This window comes from Bos grunniens, chromosome 28 (genome assembly GCF_055505025.1).
Source record: "Bos grunniens cultivar Pamir isolate PY7600 chromosome 28, Bosgru_T2T1.0, whole genome shotgun sequence".
Classification (NCBI taxonomy): Eukaryota; Metazoa; Chordata; class Mammalia; order Artiodactyla; family Bovidae; genus Bos; species Bos grunniens.
The window spans coordinates 25,985,907-26,002,397 of NC_141192.1; the positions used below are offsets into that span (position 1 = coordinate 25,985,907).

Here is a 16,491-nt window from a genome sequence, read left to right on the forward strand (position 1 = left end):
GGTAATATATATAAAGTAGAAAGTCAATGTATTCAATTGAAATTAGGATCCTATGCATTGGTGAGGCAAACATTTACATTGTCTCCTTGAAATCAAGACATATGGGAAGCGACGTTGTCTGAAGGTTTCATTAACACTTGTAATGATAAGGGCATAACAAGGAGAGTCAGTTCTGTGGTTTAAGTGGTCAATAGCAGCAGGTTCAGAGAGGATGTTGCCTCTGTCTCTATAATAAAGATATAACTGTTCAGAGATCAGGAGATGCGTCCCGTGGGAGTCCTTCAGAGCACTGTCTTTGTCCTCTGCAGTCCCTCCACAGTCAATGCAGACACCTCCCCGCCATTCCCACAACATCCTCCTACCAACCCACTGACACATCCTTTATACAAAAGGCAAAATTGCATTTTGAAGTATTAGTATGTGAATTTTTCCCCAACATTCTCTGGTATCCCTTAAAACTTCTCTCATTCAGGAACTTAAGGTATTCCATACTCAGTGCCTCTGGGGATGGGATGATGGAGCAGAAAGACAAAGGAAAGGAGTTTTCCTGGTTTTGGAGTTTCAGTAGTTTAGTCTCTGTGGGGAGAAGGAAGAATCCTGCCAAGATGATAGATTGGGAAGAATATAATGCTGTAAGAGCAGGACTTCCTGTCCCAGACACTAGATAAGTTGCCTTGTCTGGGGGTAATAGAGAAGCCAGAGTTATTAATCCACAAGATATTAGATGCTGGTCTGGCCCCCAACAAGCCATCAGGGGGCCTGTTCTCCCTGGCTAAAGAGAGGGACATAGATACCTGAACACACTGTAATTAAATTTCTACCAGTTGTGAGAAATGGGAGCACAAGCTAGAAGGCAAATAGACTTACAGGAAAACAGTGCTTTGTATTAGAGGCAAACACAAGCTCATAAACAGTTTCTCACTACACATTAATACTGTCAATCAAAAAGTAATCTAGTGTCCCTCTATCCAGAAGCCACTGCTTCCCTGGAAGGGAACTGCCACTCTCCGCTCTGATCCATCAGTTTTTATTTGCAGTTCAAAGCTCTGAAAACAAATTTATTTCCCCTATTTTCTTCTTCTTTTCCTAATTTCAAATTGACCACAATGTTGTCTATGTCACAATCTAATAAATATACCTATTGGAACAACTAAACAGAGTAGCTGAAATTGGAACAATGTCAGAAAAAATATTATTTCTCATATTCTACAGGGGCTTCCCTTTTGGTTCAGACAGTAAAGAATCCGCCTACAATGAGGGAAACCTGGGTTCGATTCCTGGGTTGGGAGGATCCCCTGGAGAAGAGAATGGCTACACACTCCAGTATGCTTGTCTGGAGAATTCCACAGACAGAGAAGCCTGGCAGGCTACAGCCCATGGGGCCGCAAAAAGTCAGACACAACTGAGTGACTAACACTTTCACCTTCATATTCCATATAAATACAAAGCATGATAGAACAACTTACTTGAATGTAACCATTTTTAAGTTCAAAAATTCAATCATAGTATTTTGTGTATCAATTAACAAACATGCATCTGTAGACCGTTATCCAACTTTTTCTTGTGATTCTAAATTAACAACCATAATATGGATTCTCAGAAGTTTGACATTTAGATATTTCTAACGTGGCTTCAATTAGACATTCCATTCTAGGGGGGGAAAAGACTCCTAGACTCCTATGCAATGCACTTTCTGGCAGAATGCTCTCAAAATGTAAGGAGAATATTTAACACTTATATTCAGTCTCAATTTTGAAATCATTTGATGAATTTTTAATTATTGGTTTAAGTACAAGGTCACTTATTTTTTAATAGATCTCCACCTCTTGAAATTTTTAAATGGTTCACTCAATCATCCTCAATAACCTGAAAATAATTGAGAGAGAAATGCATATAACTTCCCAGCTGTTACTCCCCACCCTTAACCACACACACACACACACACACACACACATATGCATACAGACACCAATTAAGTATGCACAACACAGGAATAAGTCAAGACTGAAAGGTTAAGAAATGTGCTATTGATCACCAAGTCAGAATTTTTTAGCTGAGAAGAAATTTTCAAAATGTGACAGAAGACTCTAAAAATAGGAAATGTATTTCACAAGCTAAGCTGTAGCACAGGCCCACGGTACATGGAGTTCTCAAGTACACTCATGAAGTTACCGGAAAAGTCTCAAACTGCCACCTAAGAAGTAAGAACTTATGCCTCATGGCTGAGCAGTGGGATCCAAGGATTTGAAATCATGGCAAAAATTCTCCTGGTATACAGGGGTTTTGTATTTGGAAAAGACTACAATACTGGCTTCCCTACTGCTGCAATGTGAGAAATATATTTCTTTAAACAGAGAAGGTAGAAGCCTGGACTTAAGGATACAGGAGTATTTGTTGTTTAAGGAAAAATCCCTGTTAAGTTCAAAGAGAAGCTGCGACCAAAAACAGAAAAAAAAGGAGGAGGTCAGAAAAGCAGAGGGAAAATAACATCTTTCTATTCTTTCTAATGCATTATTCTCCCTTGAGGGAGATTTTTTTTTTCCTTTAAAAATCAGATTTTTCTTCACTTTGCCAGGAGATAGAATTGGTTTGTGAACACTTTGTGCAGTAAAACTTTGCCTGGAGCTGAGTTTCTGTACTATAGAAGGGTCATGACAAATCTAGATACAAAGAGAATAAAAAACGAAAAAGAAGAAATCATGTGTCTAGTGCTGATGAAACCACAAACATAGTTTCCCATTTGAATGGGGTATCAGTTAAATGGTTGAATTCTAAAACTAGCATAACCCTTCCAAACCGGAGGTCTTGGAGAATTTTAATAAATACTATATAGGCACCCTCCCCCCATCTAAACAATACATTCATTTTCTGTAGAACACACAAGAAAATATTCTACCTTCAGTTAAGCTGCTCTGACAGGCTTTTCCAAATGCATCTTAAAAAATATCAACAGTTTTAACTATCTAGTGCTCACTTGCACTGATTATTTTCCATTCTTTCTCCATTTAGGGTAACCAAAATGATCCCTAAACCAAGATTAAAAAGTTATAACATATGCTTGAGAAAGTTTCCAAAAAGAAAAATCTTAGTCTTTGTTCTAGTAAGATTGAAATAATAACAGCTCACATTTCAATCATCTCATTTGCTCCTCACAGTGAGCCTGTAAGCTAAGGAGAACAGATGGTGGGGGGGGGGGGGGGGGCGGGGAGGAGTGGACTGTGCCACACAGCATGAAGATCTTAGTTCGCTGATCACGAATCAAATCCATGCCCTCTGCTGTGGAAGCATGGAGTGCTAGCCACCGGACCACCAGGGAAGCCCTAAGAAAACAGATATTTGCAGCAGGAAGGAACCTTGATATTAACCTAGGACTGATTCCCCACTAGGACCTCATTCTCATCATTATTTTGTATAGGACCAGATCATTCTTTTTGTGTATTAAGTATATAAGGGTCACTTGAGTCTCCAAACAGATAGTTTTTGATTGACAAGAATTTGGGCTCTTTAGCAACTGGGTTTAAAATTGTACAACCACAATGAAAAAGGTCTAGAAGGTTCTTATAAAACTAAATTAAACTGGCCCAACAATTTCCTTCCTGGTTATTTACCCAAGAAAACGAGAACATATGTCCACAAAAGCACCTGTACAAAAATGTTCATATCAATTACAGTCATATAATCAAAATGTGGAAACAGCCTAGGTGTCCACTTACTGAAGAATGAACAAATAAATGCGATAATTCACGTGATGGAATACTACTAAGCAGTAAAAAAAAAAAAAAAAAAAAAAAAACACTACTGCAGATGCAAGAATATGACAAACTCAAAAACACACTAAGAGGAGGAAATCTTACACAAAGGAGTTCATAATATAGCTCCATTTATGTGAAGTTTTAGAAGAAATAAAGAGTCAAAACAATGGTTACTTGGGGGAGGAGGGAGGGTTTACTGGGAAGGAATGAATGAAACTTGCTGGAATGATGGTTATACATTCTCTATTTCCACTGGGGTTGAGATTGTACAAATTAAGCATTTCTTGGAATTCATGGGGAAAAAAATAAACATTTGTTCAATTCATTGTGTGTTAATTTTACCTGAAAAGAAAAAAGAATCATCAAGAAACATAAAGTCTTATTGATGATAAGCATGCTCAAGTATTAGGAGCGGAAATACATATTTCAAATATATAAAAGGTTTAAAAAGATAGATGGATGGATGGTGCACTGGTTTCTTATTGCTGCTATAAGAAATGCAGTGGTTTAAAACAACACAAATTTATTATCTTACTGGTGATCAGAAGTCTGAAATGAATTTCACTGGGGTAAAAGTCACGTTGTAGGCAGGGCTGTGCTCCTTCTGGGCACAGAGGCTCTGGGAGAGAATCCTTTCTCTTGCCTTCTCCAGCTTCTAAATGCTGCCCACATCCCTTGACTCATGCCCCCTTCATCTTCAAACTTCTGACTCTGCTTTCACTGTCTCTTTGGCTTCTCTACTCTTAAAAGAATCCTTGCGATGACAATGAACTCAACTGGGTAATAAAAGATAATTTCCCATCTCAAGTTCCTTAACAAAATCATATCTGTAAAATCTCTTTTGCTAACATACTCACAGGTTTCAATGACTAGACCATGACATCTTTGAGCTGACCAATATTCTGCCTACCATGGAGGGATAGAGAAATGGATAAATATTTGACAAAACAAGTATAGTAAAATGTCAGTTATATAATCTTAGGATAAGGACATGAGCGCTCAGTGTAAAATCCTTTATATTATTTTTGCTTGTTAAAAATTTTCCATAATAAAACACTGGAGGAAAAAGCTAAAGCTTAAGTTCTAACCATGAACAGTACCTTGGCAAAAGCTCTGTGACCACAGAAGGTGTCAAGAGAGTGAGTGAATCCAAATGGACCTCACGGTCAAGATGAGAAGAAAGAGGGCCCAGAATGCCAGTGTGAACTAAGAATTAGAGCTGAGGCAGACCAAGGCTATGGAAACCTAACTGAGAGTTGTCTGAATACCAGCAACCAAGGGCACGTAGAATGAGCTACCTCCTCACCGAAGCCAGCAGCTGCACTCTCCCCTCTACTCAACAGAATGCCAAAGTGCACATAAACACATATACCCCACCATCAATCCTGGGAAGAAGAGGAGACCTAAAACTCTAAATTCATTATTTATATGTATAAGCAATGACAGATGCAATACTAAAGTACTCAAGTGGCAGGATTACATTTTCTCAACCAAGTGGTATTGGACCTTGAAAGGGCAAGTGATTTTTTAATAGAAAAACAAAATGATCATCTATGCAAATCTGAATCTATGGTCTAGAAACTCCTATCTGAAACATTCATACCCATTCAAAAATGGAAGAAAGAGGCCCAGAGAAACAAGCTTTCTCTTTTTAAGTTCAGGGTCCTTCTCACTGGAAAGAAACAAAGACAGCTGGCAAAAAAGGAGTAGAAGGGAGGTTGAGAATAAAGAGAGAGGTTTTTAATGATAAACCAAAATAAACCAACCTGGTCTGCCTAAGAAAAAAGTACTCTGAGAAATTTTCCAATTTATTGTTTTCAGTGTGAGATTTTACGTTTTCTCTGAAAATCAACAAATCATGGCTGCCCTAAATCTTCTATTAATACATTGCCATTAGGAGTAAATTTCCTGAAATAAAAACATGACTGCCTTATATTAACAGTGGCCCAAGAGCCTTTGACTCTATACCTTTCCTGATACAGGGAAAAACGATACAGTCAGGGATGATACTCAAAATATGCAATGTTCACTATGGCAGGAGAACACACCAATCAAAACAGATCCAACTATGAATAATCCACACAACCATGCAAGTGCAAGCCAGCCAAATCTTGGTCCTATAACCAGATTATTTCATATTCCACCATTAGGAGCCAGGTACATAAACCGATTCTTAATCAGTGGGAAAACATTCAAAACAATAAGACAATACATAAAATAATTAGAAATTAATCATAATACTCAAATCATTTGATCTAATCTTCCACTTAAGCACTCTCCTAAACCAATCTTAAGACAATCTGCAAAGAAAGGATATTTTTTGGTAAATTATATGTTGGTATAAAATATCTTTGTTTTAATGCTATATTGTACTTAGCTGCAATCAGGAGTTCTATAAACAGGTATTCAATAAATACTGTAGAATGAATGGAAAATAATGAATGAACCAAAATATCAATTTGTTTCTACTGCCTCAAGAGAATTCATTAATTCACTAAATACTGTCACCTTGAGAAAAACTTTCCATTGCAGCAAGGTTGCATCCTTCATATAGGTAGGCAGGAAACATAGGTTTTCCTATGGAATAAGCTTAAAATGTAAGAAGATTAAGTTCATTCATGCAAAAAAAGTTGATTAGCCTTCTGAGACTGCTTAAAATCTCTCTAGCATGAAAAAGGAAAACTTAATAAAAATAAGAAGTTAACCATACTCGAATATTTTCTGAAATGGGATGGTTAGGAGATAATCACAGGTTTGCAGCCTGGGAGAAAGAACAGCTATGCCATGACTTATAAAGCTAAGTAGGATTTTGATGTTTTTGTATTTAGTACTTAACAAAACACAACAGCTGCCAAACATACTAATCCACTTCAGTAGGTGTTAAGTTAATGAAGTTATAAAGTCAAATGACCTTGACACAATGTCAAGGTTCCTAGTACCTAAGATAATAAATACCCAGGCTTATCTTAGGTTTCAAAAGAAAAGCTTCCTGCCTATTATCATCCTCTCAATTGCTTATTTTTTTAATTTAAATTTATTTATTTTAATTGGAGGCTATTTCTCAAGCATAGATGTATAAATTGCTTATTTTTTGAAAGTTTTTTTTTTTAAAGAGTGAAATAAAACCTATGGTCTTGCATCACTTCTCCGCACTTTTAATATAGGATGGGACAGGATTTGTACCAGTGTTATACAATGAAGAGTTTTCATTCAGATTTTTTCAGTGCAAAAGAATCAGGTTATGATTTTTTTTTTTAAAGAATCCAATTTATATCTTGCACACTCACACTAGTATTTTGAATTCTTTAACACTTAGGTGAAAATTATTCTGATTGATATGGCAGAGGTGGGGAAGATTTTTAGTTTTCTTAGAATTTTTTGTTTTCATTTCCTTCACTTTATTTTTAAAATGTAGACATAAGACATACACATATTTCAAGATTCAATCAATACCTTGACATTTCCTACCCAAGTTTCCTTTGGTTTTCAATATGTCAGGTTTTAGCTGCTACTGAGCCTTTGACTCTTTCTGGTAAACACACCTCAAGAGCACTTGACCAGCCTGTGAAGAGCAAGTTATAAAACTGGGATCCAAGAAAGGTTTCAATGTCACCAGATTTTGTCCAGGGCATTCCAAACACATTTTCAACACTCTGGTAGGAGGTGGGAGCAAATATACAAGTAATATATTCGAACTATAAGAAAGGAAGCTCTCCCTAGGCAATAGATACTTGAATCATTTGTATTTACAGTATAGTTTTTCAACTGTGCTTCCCAAGACATTAGAGATTTCACAAAGCCCTTTAGGAGTCACTGCAAGAACAGAAAGGTAAGGGGTTTGGGTAAGTGGGGCTGTCAGACCTTCACTGGAACAGAGGGTGCATCGTTAACAAAAAAAAATAGAGGTAGCCTGGGAGTTCGGAGAAGGCGATGGCACCCCACTCCAGTACTCTTGCCTGGAAAATCCCATGGACGGAGGAACCTGATGGGCTGCAGTCCATGGGGTCGCGAAGAGTCAGACACCACTGAGTGACTTCACTTTCACTTTTCACTTTCATGAATTGGAGAAGGAAATGGCAACCCACTCCATTGTTCTTGCCTGGAGAATCCCAGGGACGGGGGAGCCTGGTGGGCTGCCGTCTATGGGGTTGTACAGAGTCGGACACGACTGAAGCAACTTAGCAGCAGCAGCAGCAGCAGCCTGGGAGTTAAATAAAAATAAGTTTGAAAACCGCAGTGGCAGAATAAGAAGATAAAGGAAAAAAGTGGGAATCTTGATTACATAAAGACTTCTTTAGGTAGGTAGACCAAATAAAGAATGCAGAATGTCCTTGTATGGGCTCCCCTGGTGGTTCAAAGAGTAAAGAATCTGCCTGCAATGCATGAGACCTGCTTTCGACCCCAGGGTCGGGAAGATCCCCTGGAGAAGGGAATGGCAACCCACTCCAGTATTCTTGCCTGGGAAATCCCATGGACAAAGGAGCCTGACAGACTATAGTCCATGGGGTTGCAAAGAGTCAGACACGACTGAGTGACTACCACTTTGGTAGTCACTCAGTTGGTGTGTCATAATAAGATAAATATTTGGTCTCTGCCCCCGGTTCCTGACACAAAGCTAGATAACTTGGAATTTTCTAGGTAAAAGGAGTATTTTTTATTCTGATGAGAAAATTCTTGGTGGATTCCTGGATACCTTCAAGATTGGGGCTGGTCACCAGAAAAACTAAGCCATGATGAGAAACTCGGAACTTAAGCCCCACCCAATCCCATCCTCTAGGGAGGAAAGATTGCCTGGAGACTGAGTTAATAATCAACCATGCCTCCATGAGGAAATCTCCATGAAAAATTCTAAACTATGGGGTTCAGCGAGCTTCCAGGTTGGTGAACACACGCCCATGCTGGGAGGGCAGTGCATTCCCACTACACAGACCAGGTGGACTTACCCTAGGCATCCTTCACCTGGCTATTCATCTGTACCCTTTGTCACATCTGTTATAATAAACTGGTTAACATAAGTGTTTCCCTGAATTCTGTGAGTCATTATAGCAAATTACTGAAGCTGAGGAGGGAGATGTGGAAACCCCCAATCTGTAGCCAAGTCAGACAAAAGTGTAGGTAATCTGGGACCCACTACTTGTGGTTGGTGACACTAACTACACGTGGTTAGTGTCAGAATTGAATAAAATTGCAGGACACTCAGTTGGTGGCTGAAGAACCTTCGAAATTTTCTTGGTGTGGAAAACCCACACATTTGGTGTCATAAGTGTTGCAAGTAGAAGAACAATTCTCCTTTATTTGTTCTGCTAATATTACTGTTATCAAATGGTTGAGCCACTGCCTGGCTTTAAATAGGTCTTACATCTGAAGATCATGCACAAAAAGACATAGATATTGACTGGGACCTCTTTACATGACATGATCCAATTAATACTCTTATTCTGAGAGTATAACATCTGGACTCTGGCTTCTTCTTTTTTCTTAACTGGAATCAGATTCTCTCCACCCCCTGGTGAGACTATTTATGATCAACTGGGTGCCCCAGATTCTCTTCAAAGAAGTTCATTATGTGTTGATCAACTGGCTGAGTATCAATTCATGAAATGCTACATAGAAGATTCAAGTAATATCTTATTGACCATTTTCTTACTTAGAAAAATAGAGGCGTCTGAGCAGTTGCTTATTAAAGTTTCTCACTCACCTCACAGTTTCAGTTTTCAATTTAAGTTCTCTACTTTATGCATTAGGTGAAGTTCTAAAATTACTGCACTCAGCCTAACCAAAGGCATCTGAGTTTGTATTTAGTGGTGTAAATAGCAATTTAGCAGGGTGATGGTATTTGTTACACACAAGTAATTTGAATTCAGTCAATTTTCTTTGCAAAATTCAGATTACAGTTGGTATTAAATTCTCCACAAGAAATCAAACAAACAGAAGCAATATGTGCTATGAAATGAAAGAAACCCAAACAAGCTCAGAGGCTGTTTGGCTCTGCCAGATGAGGTTATTGAATTTGGCACTCTGAGAAAAGGGTTCAAAGAATACAGCCATGCAGGACTATTGGATTTCAACCAAGTGAAGTTGGAAGGATTAAGGGATCTAGCCAAGGAGACACAGAAGGGCAGCCCGCAGGCATAAGCATAAGGAGTAAGTGCTATTCCCAGCAGGCTTTAAAGGGCCCCCTGAGTAAAACTTCTTTGGGTTGGAATTTCTCTAAAAGGGACATGAATTTTTAGATGGATTCACCAAAGGGAGTTTATTCAAAGACTGGGCAGAATACTATGCCAGCTAAATACAGAAGTAAAGTAGGGGAAGAGAGAGGGAGATGGGGGAGTTACAGTGAGGCAATAGGCAGGTAGCCTAGGACTTAATACATTCTGGGAAGCCAGGCAAGGAAATGTGTGCACTTATATGTTCTTACAGATGTACCAGGGAGATGGGGAAACAAACACCAGATGGGAGTAGGAAGATCACTAAATGAGGGAAAAGGTGAGGAAATTATCCAAATGAATCAAATGCTAAAACTGGCCTTTTTCCTGAGTTTTCTGTATCCTATGCCTACTGATCTCCCATCGGTTCCTGAATATGACAAAGTTTCTCAGCGTGTGGCTGAGCTTTTACTGTTTTCTCAGCCTACAGAATTCTCCCATTCCTACTTATGAGACCAGCTACTATTACATTCTCATTCACTGGATTTAGGTTTCAATATCATATCCTCCAGAAAGCATTTCTGGATCCTCAAGCCCCCATTATCCAACAATACTTTCATTTTGACACACATAACACATTAGTAAATAGCTGGGTTTTCTGAGAGAAAAATCTATGAGCATAAGGACCATGTCTACCTTACTGACCACGATGACCTCAGTACCTAGAAGGTGTCTGGAATGGTGTTTCATATTTTCTGAATGACTGTACAGAAGAGTTCATTTGACACTTGTAGTATACTCAGGTATACGGTAGCTAGACTCACAGCAAGTCACTATAGTTCTATATCTGCTACGCATTGCTTCACCCCACTGCTTCACTCTAACGTGGTTTAATTAACTAAGGGTCTACCTTTGCAGTCATTGTTCAGTTCAGTTCAGTTCAGTCGCTCAGTCGTGTCCGACTCTTTGCGACCCCATGAATCGCAACACACCAGGCCTCCCTGTCCATCACCAACTCCCGGAGTTCACCCAAACTCACATCCATCGAGTCAGTGATGCTATCCAGCCATCTCATCCTCTGTCGTTCCCTTCTCCTCCTGCCCCCTATCCCTCCCAGCACCAGAGTCTTTTCCAATGAGTCAACTCTTTGCATGAAGTGGCCAAAGTCCTGGAGTTTCAGCTTTAGCATCATTCCTTCCAACGAAATCCCAGGGCTGATCTCCTTTATAATGGACTGGTTGGATCTCCTTGCAGTCCAAGGGACTCTCAAGAGTCTTCTCCAACACCACAGTTCAAAAGCATCAATTCTTTAGCATTCAGCCTTCTTCACAGTCCAACTCTCACATCCATACACGAACACAGGAAAAACCATAGCCTTGACTAGACGAACCTTTGTTGGCAAAGTAATGTCTCTGCTTTTGAATATGCTATCTAGGTTGGTCATAACTTTCCTTCCAAGGAGTAAGCGTCTCTTAATTTCATGGCTGCAGTCACCATCTGCAGTGATTTGGAGCCCAAAAAAATAAAGTCTGACTCTGTTTCCACTGTTTCCCCATCTATTTCCCATGAAGTGATGGGACCAGATGCCATGATCTTAGTTTTCTGAATGTTGAGCTTTAAGCCAACTTTTTCACTCTCCACTTTCACTTTCATCAAGAGGCTTTTGAGTTCCTCTTCACTATCTGCCATAAGGGTGGTGTCATCTGCATATCTGAGGTTACTGATACTTCTCCCGGCAATCTTGATTCCAGCTTGTGCTTCTTCCAGCCCAGCGTTTGTCATGAGGTACTCTGCATAGAAGTTAAATAAGCAGGGTGACAATATACAGCCTTGATGTACTCCTTTTCCTATTTGGAACCAGTCGTTGTTCCATGTCCAGTTCTAACTGTTGCTTCCTGACCTGCATATAGGTTTCTCAAGAGGCAGATCAGGTGGTCTGGTATTTCCATCTCTTTCAGAATTTCCCACCTCTTTCAGAATTTTCCACAGTTTATTGTGATCCACACAGTCAAAGGCTTTGGCATAGTCAATAAAGCAGAAATAGATGTTTTTCTGGAACTCTCTTGCTTTTTCCATGATCCAGCGGATGTTGGCAATTTGATCTCTGGTTCCTCTGCCTTTTCTAAGGGTAACTCATATATTACCTATTTCCCAACCTTTTTTCCTTTCCCTTGCTTTCTGTATTAGGGCAGTTAGGTTATGCTTTGATAACAAATAACCTCAAATTTCCATGATTTAAATAGAAGGCTTTATTTCCCACCTATGCAATTACACTACACAACCAAGCAGCTCTTGAGGGCTCAAGCAATGGTTCAGTGAGGCAGAGCTGCTTCAGTCTTGTGGCAACATCATAGCAACAAGCGTCTTTGTGCTTGCTGTGATACAGAAGGAAGCATAAAGACTCACGTGATAGCTTCTGAATGCTTTGGCCTGAAAATGACACCACCTGTTGTATATGCCATGGGGAAAACTACCTACATGACCACACTCAACTTCATGGGTAGGGAAGTGATCCTGGAGATAGAGGAGAACTGGATAACAGGAGACATTGGTGACATCTCCAACATCTTCTACCCTAGAGGCTGCAAAGCTAAACATTCATTTCTCAACCTCTCTTGCAGTTATGTGTAGCCATGTGACATAGAGGAAATTTTTTTTTTCTTTACAGCTCACTTTCAAGAGTTCTACAGGACTTTTTCTAACCTGATTTGGACCAATTACTGTGGTCCTTCAGTTGATATGCTTGAATCAGGTACATTATTTCAGCTTCATGTAACAGAAAAACTATTACCAGCTTAAATTTAGGAATGAATCATAAAATGTTTTGCTTGGCCACATAGAGTTACTGGGTCAGCTTTAGCATTGTCAATAGCTATAGTTCTTGTCATGTGAGACAAATAAGCCTCTAGATTCATTTAAGCCACTTCTTCCATATGGAAAGTTGAGAAGATATGAGCTCAGGATTTACTGGCAAATACAGTGTCAGTCTTTCCCATTCTGTTGTTTTCCTCTATTTCTTTGCATTGATTGCTGAGGAAGGCTTTCTTATCTCTCCTTGCTATTCTTTGGAACTCTGCATTCAGATGCTTTTATCTTTCCTTTTCTCTTTTGCTTTTTGCTTCTCTTCTCTTCACAGCTATTTGTAAGGCCTCCCCAGACAGCCATTTTGCTTTTTTGCATTTCTTTTCCATGGGGATGGTCTTGATTCCTGTCTCCTGTACAATGTCACGAACCTCTGTCCATAGTTCATCAGGCACTCTGTCTATCAGATCTAGTCCCTTAAATATATTTCTCACTTCCACTGTATAATCATAAGGGATTTGATTTAGATCATACCTGAATGGTCTAGTGGTTTTCCCTACTTTCTTCAATTTAAGTCTGTATTTGGCAATAAGGAGTTCATGATCTGAGCCACAGTCAGCTCCTGGTCTTGTTTTTGTTGACTGTATAGAGTTTCTCCATCTTTGGCTGCAAAGAATATAATCAATCTGATTTCGGTGTTGACCATCTGGTGATGTCCATGTGTAGAGACTTCTCTTGTGTTGTTGGAAGAGGATGTTTGCTATGACCAGTGTGTTCTCTTGGCAAAAGTCTATTAACCTTTGCCCTGCTTCATTCCATATCCCAAGGCCAAATTTGCCTGTTACTCCAGGTGTTTCTTGACTTCCTACTTTTGCATTCCAGTCCCCTATAATGAAAAGGGCATCTTTTTTGGGTGTTAGTTCTAAAAGGTCTTGTAGGTCTTCATAGAACCATTCAACTTCAGCTTCTTCAGCATTACTGGTTGGTGTATAGGCTTGGATTACTGTGATATTGAATGGTTTGCCTTGGAAAAGAACAGAGGTCATTCTGTCATTTTTGATATTGCATCCAAGTACTGCATTTCAGACTCTTTTGTTGACCATGATGGCTACTCCATTTCTTCTAAGGGATTCCTGCCCACAGTAGTAGATATAATGGTCATCTGAGTTAAATTCACCCATTCCAGTCCATTTTAGTTCGCTGATTCCTAGAATGCCAATGTTCATTCTAGCCGTCTCCTTTTTGACCACTTCCAATTTGCCTTGATTCATGGACCTAACATTCCAGGTTCCTATGAAATATTGCTCTTTACAGTATCGGAAAACAACAGAATGGGAATGACTAGAGATCTCTTCAAGGAAATTAGAGATACCAAGGGAACATTTCATGCAAAGATGGGCTCGATAAAGGACAGAAATGGTATGGACCTAACAGAAGCAGAAGATATGAAGAAGAGGTGGCAAGAATACACAGAAGAACTGTACAAAAAAGATCTTCATGACCCAGATAATCACGATGGTATGATCACTCACCTGGAGCCAGACATCCTGGAACGTGAAGTCAAGTGGGCCTTAGAAAGCATCACTATGAAAAAAGCTAGTGGAGGTGATGGAATTCCAGTTGAGCTATTTCAAATCCTGAAAGATGATGCTGTGAAAGTGCTGCACACAATATGCCAGCAAATTTGCAAAACTCAGCAGTGGCCACAGGACTGGAAAAGGTCAGTTTTTATTCCAATCTGAAAGAAAGGCAATGCCAAAGAATGCTCAAACTACCACACAATTGCACTCATCTCACACGCTAATAAAGTAATGCTCAAAATTCTCCAAGCCAGGCTAAAGCAATACGTGAACTGTGAACTTCCAGATGTTCAAGCTGGTTTTAGAAAAGGCAGAGGAACCAGAGATCAAATTGCCAACATCTGCTGGATCATCAAAAAAGCAAAGAGAGTTCCAGAAAAACATCTATTTCTGCTTTATTGACTATGCCAAAGCCTTTGACTGTGTGGATCACAATAAACTGTGGAAAATTCTGAAAGAGATGGAAATACCAGACTACCTGACCTGCCTCTTGAGAAACCTATAGGCAGGTCAGGAAGCAACAGTTAGAACTGGACATGGAACAACAGACTGGTTCCAAATAGGAAAGGACTACATCAAGGCTGTATATTGTCACCCTGCTTATTTAACTTCTATGCAGAGTTCATCATAAAAAACGCTGGGCTGGAAGAAGCACAAGCTGGAGTCGAGATCTCTGGGAGAAATATCAATACCCTTAGATATGCAGATCTAAGGGTATGATGTGCACACCACCCTTATGGCAGAAAGTGAAGAGGAACTAAAAAGCCTCTTGATGAAAGTGAAAGGGAGAGTGAAAAAGTTGGCTTTAAGCTCAACATTCAGAAAACTAAGATCATGGCATCCAGTCCCATCACTTCATGGGAAATAGATGGGGAAACAGTAGAAACAGTGTCAGACTTTATTTTGGGGGGCTCCAAAATCACTGAAGATGGTGATTGCAGCCATGAAGTTAAAAGATGCTTACTCCTTGGAAGGAAAGTTATGACCAACCTAGATAGCATATTCAAAAGCAGAGACAGTACTTTGCCAACAAAGGTCCATCTAGTCAAGGCTATGGTGTTTCCAGTGGTCATGTATGGATGTGAGAGTTGGACTTTGAAGAAAGGTGAGTGCTGAAGAATTGATGCTTTTGAACTGTGGTGTTGGAGAAGACTCTTGAGAGTCCCTTGGACTGCAAGGAGATCCAACCAGTCCATTCTAAAGTTAGTCAGTCCTGGGTGTTCATTGGAAGGACTGATGCTAAAGCTGAAACTCCAGGACTTTGGCCACCTCATGCGAAGAGTTGACTCATTGGAAGGACTCTGAGGCTGGGAGGGATTGGGGGCAGGAGGAGAAGGGGACGACAGAGGATGAGATGGCTGGATGGCATCACCGACTCGATAGACATGAGTTTGAGTGAACTCTGAGAGTTGGTGATGGACAGGGAGGCCTGGCGTGCAGTGATTCATGGGGTCACAAAGAGTCAGACACGACTGAGCGACTGAACTGAACTGAACTGCCAGTGCTGGTCTCAGTGACATAACCAGTTCCAAAAGAATGAAAAGCCCACAGAGAGAAGCAAAATTCTAATGATAGAGAGGAAAAAGACAGAAAGAGACCTGAGAGCTTTCAATCTCAGGGATCTTAATGATATTGCATAGCACACAACACTCTTCAAATAACTTTCCTAGCCGTTGTCTGATTTCAGACAATAATTTCAATGGGACAGGCAGGGCAAATTCCATGAGTAGAGTAAGTAGAGCATATGGAGACCTAGAAACACAAGGGCCAGTGCCAAATTTGTCAGCCATTCATTGCTCAGGCTAAAGCATGTCCATAAAATAAGGAGTTTGAACTACATTGATGTGGTAAATGTGAATCCAGTCTTTTGACCACAGAAATGACTTGTAAATCCTAGCTCATCCATTCATAAGCTGTATAACTTCTGGTAAACTTAATTAAACCACTAGGTTTCCATTACTTCATTCAAAAAACTGGGATGATAACATGTTCTGCACTTTAACAATTAAACAAAATAATTGAGAAGAAAGAATCTATCGCAATGCTTGACCCACAGTAGATCCTCAATAAATATTTTTTCCCTACCAGTACATTTTCTTCTCCCAAAGTTTCCTTTCTACCAAGAAATAACATTCCCATTTTACAAATAATTTTATTGAGTCACCAATGGGTTGAGGACCACTCAAATCAATCCAGCTAGCTAAGGTTTAA

At 39.6% G+C, this 16,491-nt stretch overlaps 1 long non-coding RNA gene across 7 annotated transcripts in view; it reads right to left on the reverse strand.

Annotated features, from left to right (window-relative positions):
* Window positions 1–3,931: 3,931 nt before the first annotated feature.
* Window positions 3,932–16,491, reverse strand: part of LOC147343042 (uncharacterized) — an 88,874-nt gene continuing 76,314 nt past the window's right edge. For 4 of the 7 annotated variants that reach the window (XR_015156891.1, XR_015156890.1, XR_015156887.1 and 1 more), the window contains 2 exons: window positions 14,233–14,438; window positions 3,932–7,953 (listed from right to left, as the gene is read on the reverse strand). This is a non-coding gene — a long non-coding RNA (uncharacterized LOC147343042). Of the gene's footprint in view, window positions 7,954–13,121; window positions 13,725–14,232; window positions 14,439–16,491 lie in introns of those variants that run through there. The other 3 variants (XR_015156888.1, XR_015156885.1, XR_015156892.1) reach the window with 3 other exon arrangements.